Source organism: Cervus canadensis, chromosome 1, assembly GCF_019320065.1.
Source record: "Cervus canadensis isolate Bull #8, Minnesota chromosome 1, ASM1932006v1, whole genome shotgun sequence".
Lineage (NCBI taxonomy): Eukaryota > Metazoa > Chordata > Mammalia > Artiodactyla > Cervidae > Cervus > Cervus canadensis.
In genome coordinates, this window is record NC_057386.1 from 117927938 (window position 1) to 117939988 (window position 12051).

The window sequence follows — 12051 nt, forward strand, 5'->3', positions numbered from 1 at the left end:
GCATACAATGCCATCTTTATCATATATTAAATTTCCATATGCATTTCTGTCTAGTCATGGAACAGTCTGCAGAATCCTTTCAAGGGCAGGTCAGTGCTGGGGGCCACAAATAGGGAATCTGCGGAGCTGACTGGAATCTGTGTTCTGAGTCTGAACTTTATCTATACAGCCTGTGGATTGCTGAACTCTGGGAAGAGCCTTGTCAGCTGCAAATGGCTGCTAGACGCCAAAGAGGCAGTCTTTGATTTAGGAAAAAGGAGCTTCTAGGAAGTATTGCTGCTGTGTGGTCAGGTCTCTGGTGAAGATAAAGCATAAAAGATAAGAGATTAAAACTCACAAACTGAGAAGTTCACAAACTGATTCTAAAATCTATATGCAAATGACCTATAGTAGCCAAAATAAATCTCAAAAAAGAGGAGAGTAGGAGTACTTACATGATGAGATTTCAAGACATACCATAAAGTCACAGTCATTAAGACAGTATGGTGTTGGCCTAAGACAGACAAATAGATAAGTAGGACAGCGTGTCCAGATACAGCTGCCTACATGTCCTTGGATTTATGACAAAGGCCCAAGTCCAGTTCAACGGAAGAATGAAGTCCCCGCTCCTCAGTAAATGGAGCAACAGGATATACCTTAAAAACAACAACAACAACAAAACCTGTGGGACTTCTCTGGCAGTCCAGTGTTGGGACTCTGTGTTTCTACTGCAGAGTCCCTGGTTGGAATCCCTGGTTCAATCCCTGGTTGGGGAACTAAGATCCCACATGCCAAAGTGTGGCAAAGAAACAAAAAAGCCCTTTACCCCAACCTCAGATCATACAGAAATATTAATTCAAGATGGGTCACAGACTGAAATGTAAAAAGTGAAACAATAAGACTTCTAGAAGAAGACATAGAAGAATATCTTTGTGACCATGGGGTAAGCAAGGTTTTTTTTTTAAATAAGCACAAAAAAGCACAAATTATAATAGATAATTCTTCCCTTTATTCAATATTTATATAGTGCCTACTGGGCACTATATATGCTAGGTGCCGAACACGCCCATGAAAAAATGTCAGCCCAGCCTTGGAGCAGCTGGTTCAGTTTAAGAGGATAGACAGGCACCTCCTCAGGCAACAATACTGTAGCTCTCTAGGGGCTCTGATTGGTGATCACAGGAGGTAGTGGGGGCCAGAGTAGGGGTACCTTACCCAGAGTTCTTGAAAGGCTTGTTACAACATGTGAGATCAAAGCCAAGTCTTTAAGGATAAGGAAAGCCTGACAGGTCATAGCAGACAGAAACAGTGCTTTCAAAGTCCTAGCAGGGACAAGAGAAGGTGGGTAGAACTGCAAGATCTTCATGCTGGTGGGAGCAGGTGCTTCGGACTGGATATAGTTTCAAGAACGTATCTTTGTTGTTAATTTTCCTGTAATTGAACTTGGTTCTCCAAGTTCATTGTACACAAAAATCACCCACCAACTTCTAAAATGAACATTCTGGGACTCTGCCACAGAAATATTTACCCATTTATCTAGTAGGTGTGAAGTGGGCCTGAAAATGCATCTTTACAAGCTATCCTCCCCACCCCACCCCACCATGACACTAATTCTGCCAGCCAGCAAACCACCCTTTGAAAAACAATGACTATGCACTAAGGTTCTTCCCCCTGGGGAACAGGAAGTACTTTCTTCGGCAGCTTGGGGCCAAGACAGCTGAGAGTTTTTCTGGAAAATCAGGTTATGACGCAAGTGAGCCTGGTGTCTCCTTCTCTGGATCTAGAAGGGCTCTGTGCAAGCATCTAAGGGATGAGGAAGCCAGGAGGCAGAGAGCAGCAGCTTCTGGGAACTCTGCCTAGTAACTGGGAGCTCTGGACGATTTCCCAGCATGCCCTGGGGACTCAAGTCTGATCTCCATTCTCCTTATGAATATGTATGAGCCCCCAGAAGTCAGCTGAGTTTCCTAGCCACCTGCTTCAGAATTGACAGAATAATGTAAACATTTCAGAGCCTGAAGGGCATACAAATAGCATGTTTCAGGGCTTGGCACCTTGACTAGGAGACTGTTTTCTAGCAGTGCTTTCACAAGTGTTTCTTCCATAATAGATGAATATACCTTTGACTATGTGGAAAGTATCAAACAAAAAGGATTTTTTGAAAGACTGCCCTGAAAGTTCTACCTCCACTGACAGGGTTGGTGTGTATGATAGGTACCCTTCCTGTAGCAGACACTAGGATGACTCCCTAATAGCAACCTCCTGGGAATTCCCTGGTAGTCCAGTGGTTAGGACCCTGGACTTTCACTGCCAAGGGCCCAGGTTCAATCCCTGGTCAGGGAACTAAGATCCCACAAGCCCCGTGGCATGGCCAAAGGGGAAAAAAAGTCAATCCAAATGGCAACCTCCCCCTTTATTCCCTGGCAAAGGCCTTATTTCCCCTTCCTGGCCTGTCAATTGTCTAAGTACCTCCAGGTAATCATAAGGTGACCAACTAATGGGCCAGCTCCTGGGGTGATTGAGAGATAGAAGACAGAACCCAAGACTCATCGGTAGAAATTAAAAGGTTAGTGGAGGGGGTGGGGTGGGGAAGCAAAGGCTAACCATAAATACTTGAGAATCAACAACTCATGAGAAGTGGAGATATTTATGAATACATGGACGGCTGGAACTTTTAATAACCAATAAATGCATACCCTACAGCCTTGCCCAGGAATTCCACGCTTGGGTGTACATCTAACTGAAATGAATGTCATATCTAATCAAAGAACTAGAAATTCATTCTTCACCAAAATAGAAGCAAACCAAATATTCACCAACTGTAGAATGGGTTAATAAATTGTGATATGCTCAAAATTTATTTGGGATGCTATGCAGAAATGATAATGAACAAACTAAGGCTATATGTGAGAACATGAGTGAATATAATAATCAAATATTGCATGAAATAAGTCAGACACTGAAGAGTATATAATGAGTTGTTATATTTACATGATGCACAGGAATAGGTAAGACTTATTTATTTGTCTGAGCTATAATTGACATAAAATATCGTATAAATTTAAAGTATAAAACATATTAATTTGATGCATTCATATATTGCAATATGATTACCACCTTAGCAATTGTTAATACCTCTATCATCTCACACAATTGTTATTTCTTTTTTGTTATGAGAACACAAAACAATGATAGAAGTCAGAAGACTGGTTATCCTGTAGGAATAGGGAATAGGGTTAAATAGGGAAAGAGCCTAAAAGAACCCACTGGTGCTGGAAATAGTCTGTTTCTTGATCTGGGTGGTGGTAACAGGCATGCAGACATATGTAAAAATTCAATGTGTAAACTACCCTTCTAGGTAGAATTTCTTCTAGCAAAATGAGAACATATGTCTACACAAAAAACCTGTATACAAATATTCAGGGACTTCCCTGGTGGTTTCAGTGGTTAAGACTCTGCTCGTCCACTGCAGAGGGTGCAGGTTTCATCCCTGGTTGGGGAACTGAGATCCCACATGCCATGTGGCATGGCCAAGAACAAAAAACAAAACAGAACAAAATCCCAAATGTTGTTCATAGCAGCAATATTCGTTATAGCCAACAAGTGGAGACAACACTTTATTAGTTTGCTAGGTGTTCCCTGGTGGCTCAGAGAGTAAAGAATCTGCCTGCAATGCAGGAGACCTGGGTTCAATCCCTGTGTGGGAAAAATCCCCTGGAGGAGGGCATGGCTACCCATTCCAGTATTCTTGCCTGGAGAATCCCACGGACAGAGGAGCCTGGCGGGTTATAGTCTATAGGGTGGCAAAGAGTTGGACATGACTGAGTGACTAACACTTTCACTTTCAGGGCTGCTGTAGCAAAGTGCCATAGACTATGTGCCTTAAATAGAAATTTATTTTCTCACCATTCTGAAGGCTAGAAGGCAGAGATCAAAGTGTCAACAGAGTTGGTTTCTTCTGAGGCCTCTGTCACTGGCTTGTACTTGACTGTCTTCTCCCTGTATCCTAACATAGTTTTCTCTGTGTGTGTCTGTGTCCCTATTTCCTCCTGTTCTAAGGAAACCAGTCAGTTGAATTAGGGCCCATCCTAATGACTAGGGCCCATTCTCATTTTACTTAATTACCTCTTTAAAGACCCTGTCTTCAAATATAATCACATTTTTAAGTGCTTGGAATTAGGACTTCCACATGTGAATTTTTTATTTTTTATTTTATTAAAATACAGATGACTTACAATGTTGTGTTAGTTTCAGGGGTACAGCAAAGTGATTCAGTTATAGATAGATATGCATGTGTATATACACATATTTATTTATTGTTGTTTAGTCGCTCATTCATGTCTGACTCTTTAGAGACCCTATGGACTGTGGCCCCAAAGGCTCTTCTGTCCATGGGATTCTACAGGCAAGAATACTGGAGTGGGTTGCCATTTCCTTCTCCAGGGGATCTTCTGTCCCAGGGATCAAATCTGCATCTCTTGTATTGGCAAGCGGATTCTTTACCACTGAGCCATTAGGGAATGTGTTCTTTCTAAAATTCTTTATATGTTATTACATTATACATTGTTAATAAGCTCTTGAGTGTAGTTCCCTAATTTTTGAAGGACATAATTCAGCTCATAACAAACCCACATGTCCATCGACTGATGACTGGAAAAACAGAGTCGGTATATCCATTATAAAAGAATATCATTCAGCAAGAAAAAAAAAATGAAGTATTAAAAAAAAAAAATGAAGTATTGACCCATGCTACAACATAAATAAATCTTAAAAACATCATGCTAAGTGAAAGAAGCCAGTCACAACAATGTACATATTGCCTGATTCCATTGCTATGAATGTCCAGCATAGAAAAGTGGTTGCCAGGCCAAGAGTGGAGAAAAGGGAGAAATAGAGAGTGACAACTCATGAGCTCAAAAGTTCCTTTTGAGGTGACAAAAATATTCTAAAATTAATTGTGGTGATGGTTGCACAACTCTGAATTACTAAACATCACTAAACAGTTTAATTGAGTGAATTGTATTAATATATGAATTATATCTCAGGAGAGCTGTTATGAAAAATTCACTGCACTATACCCTTAAGATTTCTGCACTTTATTGTGTCTTTTTTCCCAATACAAATTAAAACAAATCAAAACTATATTGTCCCATTAACAACAAGGTTCTATTGCATAGCACAGAGAACTATATCCAATCTCCTGGGATAAACCATAATGAAAAAGAATGTATATATATGTATAACTGAGTCACTTTGCTATGCAGCAGAGATGGGTGCAACATTGTAAATCAATTATACTTCAATCAAAAAAATCAAAAAGAGCGACTTCCTTGGCAGTCCAGAGGTTAAGACTCCATGTTTCTACTGCAGTGGGCACAGGTTTGATCCCTGGGGAACTAAGATCCCATATGCTGTGCTGTGTAGCAAAAAAAAAAAAAATAAAGGCAAAACTATCTTAGTTCCAGAGATATTGAAGAAGGTGGGTGGAAAGGGAGACGGTGTCCGGGGACTTGCTCAGTGGCAGAGTTGCCCCTCAGTGTATCTGAAAAAGCATCAGAGAACTAAGCATGCAGGCAGGTGGGGCCAGGGACCTGGAAGTGGATGAAGCTGGGGAAGACCTGAGGGAAGGGAAAATGAAATGCCTGAGAGTAAAACAGAATTCAACTCAGTGAAAGCAAATTTGATTTTGGCCAAACAAAAATAAAACTACATTATAATATTTCATATGAAGCAGCTCATAAAGAAAATCAGCAACTTCTACAGCTCGGAGATGACCATCGGGAACACCTTGATGTAATCCTGCAAGTATGAATTGAGGGCCTTCTATGTGTCAGAGTCTGCGTGAGGCACCAGGCCAGGAATATGTGACTCCAGACAGCTGCTGCCAAGTGCACGTGGGAGGAAGGGAAAAGCCAGGGGGCCGCTGAAGACACAAGGAAAAGCTTCATTCTGTTAGGAAAAGCCCTAACCTCGAACTGGGGCTGAGGCTGAGAGGGCTAGAGGATGGGGGAGGCAGACAGTGTTTGTGAACTGGGAAAGTCAGGCAAGTGCTGGGGTGGGGGAAGTCCACAGCTTTAGCTAGAAGACAGGGACCTTCGCTTCCGTCTCCTGGTACAATCACTTTGGGAAAACAGTTTGGTAGTTTCCTGTAAAATTAAAACATAGACTTACCATGTGTTCCAACAGTTTGAGTTTGGCAGAGCCGGGACCAGCAAGGCAATACCTATCCCGAGGGCTTTAACAAAATTCCACTCCGGTCAATGCTGCATCTGCCTGAGCCAAGAAGGGAAAAGTTCAGGTCCTGTTCCCCCAAATTCAGCATCTGTAAAGCCGGGTGGTGTTTGCAGGTATGAGAGATGAGGGGTAGTCTGGCATCAAATATTGCAATTCTTAAACAAGTCCCCAAATGATCCTGGCACAAGTGGGTGGGAGGTGGGAGGGTTTCTTGAACTGTAGTTGGAGAATACTGCCTAAGGGGAACTGCATCTAATCCTCTTTTACAGATTGTCTCCTAGTAAACAAGGCTCCAGGACTTCGTGATGGACAGGGAAGCCTGGCGTGGCTGCAGTCCATGGGGTCGCAAAGAGTCAGACATGACTGAGCGATTGAACTGAACTGAAGGGGAACTGCATCTAACTGTCTTTTACAGATTGTCTCCTAGTAAACAAGTCTCACCTAAACCCTTTCTGCTGCTGCTGTAAATCACCCCACGCTACCTACCTCTTTTGGTTAGCAATAAAATGTTGGATAAACTTTTAAAAATTTCTGCTGCTGGATACAGGCCAGTAAAAATAAGACACCCCTGGGAGTTAGGTGAACTTGGAGTTTGTCATTATTTCTATTTTATACCTTGGTACCCTGGATGATGCCTCCCACTTTAAACTCTGAATTCAGAGGAGCTTCTGGATCACCAATGCAGGGGAAGAAAGTGAGTTGTTCCCAGGAGATAGGAACGTGTTATTCTTTTGTTTATTTATTCAAAGCATATTTATATCAAGTTGGTGCATATGTGGAACAACTGGAACTCTTGTACGCTGCTGGGGGGGAATGTTAAATGGTACAATCATTTTGGGAAAACAGTTTGGCAGCTTCTTGTAAAATTAAAACAGACTTACCATATGATCCAACAGTTCCACTTCTTAGTATTAGTCCAAGAGAAATAAGAACATATATCCTGGACTTTCCTGGTGATCCAGTAGCTAAGACTCTGAGCTCCCAAAGGAGGCGGTTGGGGTTCCATCCCTGGTCAGGGAACTAAGATCCCACATGCCGCAACTAACACACGAGGTGGCCAAATAAATAAATATTAAAAAAAATTAATAAAAAACAACATAGGTCTTCCCCAAAGGTTTGTACAGAATGTTCCTAGCAGCTTTATCTTTATTAATGAAAAACTGGAATCAATTCTATCAACACAAATTGTGGTGTATCCATATGATGAAAAGCTGGTGCTTCTGCTTAGTCACTCAGTTGTGTCTGACTCTCTGTGACCCCACGGACTGCAGCCCGCCAGGCTCCTCTGTCCATGAGGATGCTCCAGGCAAGAATACTGGGGTGGGTTGCCATGCCCTCTTCTAGGAGATCATCCCAACCCAGAGATCAAACCCATGTCTCCCACATTGCAGGTGGATTTTTTACTGACTGCGTCACAAGGGAAGCTCAGTGGGAAGCTACTAGGCAATAAAAGGGAATATATTATTGATACGATCAATAGCATAGGTGAACATCAAAAACATTATGCTGAGGGAAAGAAACCAGACACAGAGGCGGACATACTGTACGATTCCACTTCTATGAAATTTCACTCTGAAGTATACAAAGCATCACATGGGCTGCTGGGGTCTGGGTGAGCAGTGTAGACTGAGAATGATCGGAACTCTATCTTGATTGCAGTCATAGTTACAGATGTCAAAACTGCACTGTGCACTTAAAATGGCTGCTGGGTTTGTAAATTATGCTTCAATAAAACTGAAAAATAGGGTAAAAAAGAAAACTATATTATGCCAGATTACTCAACCAACAAGGCATACAAAGCAGTCAGTAAGTATAAAAGTTTGACTTCGGATTCTCTCATCAATACATTTTGTGCAGATCAGGAGAAGAGGGAGACATTTTGATTCTTTTTGTGTGTGTGTGTGCTTATAAAAGTAACCCATTTGTAAGAAGTTAAAGTCATGTAGAATGTGAGATCTTAGTTTCCCAACCGAGGATGGAACCTATACCCCCTTGCAGTGGAAGGGCTGAGTCTTAAGCACTGGACCACCATGAAAGTCCACCTATTTTTTTTTCTTTTTAACTTAACAAAACATGCTCTATTCAGTAAAAACTGGTGAGTGTAGGCAGGACAGGGCAGATGTACACAGGGGCTGGGGACAGGAGGGTCAGGGGTTAGCACAGGAGGGACGTGACTCAGGATGCAGGAGCTGGAGATCAGAAGACATGGAGGCGGGCGGGTCTTCAGTAACTTGTCACCTGCTCTTCTGGAGGCTCTGTGAGGTTTAAAAGCTCCTGGGGGTTCCAGAGGCTGGACCAGCAAGGGAAGTCTTGTCCTCACAGACCTAGGGAGGCCCTGCTGTCAGCATCATCAGGGGACAGGATGAGAGCTCCTGGACAGCAAGCGCCCTTCACATGGGCCCTGGGCTCCAGGCTGGTCTCTAAGATAGGGTTGTCCAGGATGGAGAGTGATACAGAAACTCAGAAGCATCACCTTTTTAGCTCCATCATTCAAAGCTGAGAAACACCAGTAACAGAGCCCATGTGGATTATCAAATGGAGTAACCACTGCCCTCCCACCCCCAATAAAAAGTCCCAAAGTTGTCATGGATCACCATCTCCTTGACTCCAGCTCAAAGGTTTGGGCTCCACTGTCAAAGGAACCCCCACTTCCCTGATCGAGTTAGATGTAATTCTTAGTGGGGTACTTGGAGGGACCTCAAGTGTGTGGGCTGATGGTGAGTATCAGGCCATATAATGACTGGAGCCCTAGGACCGTGCCCCCACCCCCAGAAGGGCAGGTGCAGGACAGTGGCCCGCAACTCAGCAACAATAGGCCAGAAGTCGCCTAGTCCAGGTAGATGGAGGCCCCCAGCTTCCGCTTTTGGGCCTCAGACACTAGGGCATTGTACAAGTTCCGGATGATGGTGTGAGCTGTCCAGCACCCGGGGATCAGGGTCAGGGCCGCTGAAATGACAAAGGTGATCTGGAAGATGAGCACCAGACAAGCCTTGGAATCCTTGTCCTCCATTCAGGGGGTGCACTTGGCTCCCACGAGGTAGACTGCAGGCCGAGCGGGACCACAGGTAGAGAGATGATGCAGAGGGTTTGGATAGCCTGCAGGTCCTGGGGAGGCTCCAGCAGCAAGTTGTACACCTTGCACTTTATCCAGGCAGAACATCCAAAGCCCCTCCCACACCACCTGGGCCACCACAATGCCATTGCTGATGAAAACGGTTACCTTCCACAGGGGCTGGACGCAGGACATGAGGGCATTTACCCAGCTGAGCAGCACTGGGATGATCTCCAGTATTTGCAGACCAGAGGAGGCCATGGTGAGGTTGAGGAGCAGCGAAGGAGTCCACAAAGATTTGGAGTAGCTGGTTGAGTCTATTTTTTCTTTCAATATTTATTTTTATTTATTTATTTTTAGTTCTACCAGTTTATTGCTACCAACCCATCTCCCTCCACCCTCAGGCACACATACTCAGTCATGTAACCCCATGGACGGCAGCCCGCCAGGGTCCTCTATCCATGGACCTTTCCAGGCAAGGATATTGGAGTGGGTTGCCATTTCCTTTTCCTTATTTTTATTTGTGTATTTATTTGGGCTTCCCAGGTGGCACCAGTGATAAAGAACTTGCCTGCCAACGCAGGAGACATAAGAGACACAGATTCGATCCCTGGATGGGGAAGATCCCCTGGAGGAGGGCATGGCAACCCACTCTAGTATTCTTGCCTGGAGAATCCCATGGACAGAGGAGCCTGGGCAGGCTAAAGTCCATGGAGTCCCAAAGAATCGGACATGGCTGAAGCGACAGCACAGCACAGTCCATGTGTGTATTTGACTGCACCGGGTCTTAGCTGTGGCTCGAGGGGCATCTTCATAGCTGCGAGTGGGGTCTTCAGTTGCAGCATATGAGCTCTCAGCTGAGGCATGTGGGATCTAGTTCCCCAATCAGGGATGGAACCTGGGCCCTCTGCTTTGGAAGTAGGGAGTCTTAGCCACTGGACCACCTGGGAAGTCCCAATTCCATTTAATTTTTATTGCTGAAAACAGTATTAGTCATTCTTGTAATTACATGGTATGAGGATTCCTATATGTAAGTTGGTTTCCTAGAAGTCTCTTGGTCAAAAAAGCAGCTTCAAGGAGAGAAAAAAAATGATTCCCTTTCTGTTGCTGTGGCTATAGGATATGTGTGTGGGGGTGGGGCAGAGGAGGAAAGGAGATACATTCTCAAGGATTCAGGTTCTTATAGTTGTTTTTTTTTTAATCAGACAAGATTATTAATGACTAGACAAAACCCAACTCTGGCTGACTTAGTGAAAATCGAGTTTTGTTGAAAGGATTCTGTTTAGTTCCTAGGATTAGGGGACAGCTTTGTTATAAAGAATAACATTTCACGGATCAGTTTGAGATTGGAATCACCAGTGTAACACAGCTGCTATGGGAAAATCTGTCTCAAACTTCCGAAACCTGGGCTTCCCTGGTGGCTCAGTGGTGAAGAATCTGCCTGCCAGTGCAGGAGAGATGGGTTTGATTCCTGGTCTAGCAAGATCCCACGTGCCTCAGCGCAACTAAGCCCATGAGCCACAACTAGTGAGCCTGTGCTCTAGAGCCCTGAAACAACTGCCGAGCCCTCGCGCTGCAACTACTGAAGCCTGAGCACCCTAGACCGTGCGCTCCACGAGAGAAGCCACTGCAGTGAAGAGCCCTCTCACGGTGGGTTGGGTGGTCTTACACCTTAACTGTTCTGTTTCACCCCCAGCTGGGTGTAGTTACTCAATTCTGATGCTAAGGTCTGGAGTTAGCCCCTGCCTCCGAACGTGAACAGACTCAGTCCCTGTGACATGGTGATAAAATAAGAAAGAAATATTTGGTCTTTGTCCTAGTTTCTGGCCTAAGAGCTTCTGAAACCCTTGGAAAATTCCCTGAGGGTTAGTGGTGAGAATTCTTCGTTGCTCATATAAGCTCCTTTCAACCACACCTGAGTTTATACTAATGAGGTGACTCTTGGTGGGTCCCTAGATAGCTGGTTACCAGATAAACCAATCAGGTGATTCGAGTGTTAGAATTTTTAGTCTCAGCCTTTGCCCACCTCCTAGAGAAGGGAGAGGGGCTGGATATTGAGTTTATCACAAATGGCCACAATGATTTAATCAACCATGCCTGTGTAATTGAACCTCCATTGTTGTTCAGTTGCTAAGTGATGTCTGACTCTTTGCGCCCCCATGGACTATAGCACTCCAGTCTCCTTTGTCCTCCACTATCTTCCAGAGCTTGCTCAAACTCACATCCATAAACACCTCTAAACTATGACCTTCAGGGAGTTTCCATATGTCAGGAAGGTGCCACACTTGAACTCCACAGGGACAGACATTCCTGTGCTTGGGACCCATTCAGACCTTGCCCTGTGTACCTCTTAGTCTGGCTGATCAACTAACTGTATCCTTTATAACACCCTTTATGAGAAACCAGGAAAAGGAAGTAAAATGTTTCTCTGAGTTCTGTGAGACAATATAGCAAATTATCAAATATGAGGAGGGAATTGTGGGAATCTTCAATTTATAGCTGGTTGGTCAGAAGCATGCTGACCAACAAGCATGGCTTGCAACCGGCATCAAAAGTCAGGGGAGGAGGAGCAGTGTTGTGGGACTGAGCCTGTAACTTGTGGGGTCAGGTAGTTGGTGTGAGACTTGAATTAAACTGTAGAAAACCCAGCTGAAGACCAATGGGTTGGAGGATTGGTTGTCAGTGTGAGGAGAAACTCGTACACATTTGTTGTCAGAAGTTAATTGCTGTGCATGAAAAACAGATCTTACTAATCCTCAACAAGATGGCACGCACTCACGTCAGCTGCC

General features: G+C 44.1%; 1 non-coding gene and 1 pseudogene across 1 annotated transcript; one reads left to right on the top strand and one right to left on the bottom strand.

Moving 5' to 3' along the window:
• Positions 1-2246: 2246 nt before the first annotated feature.
• Positions 2247-2319, top strand: TRNAE-UUC. Its single transcript has one exon. It is a non-coding gene; the product is annotated as a tRNA-Glu (tRNA).
• A 6553-nt stretch (positions 2320-8872) lies between these two features.
• LOC122421711 lies at positions 8873-9523 on the bottom strand (annotated as a pseudogene).
• Positions 9524-12051: the final 2528 nt, after the last annotated feature.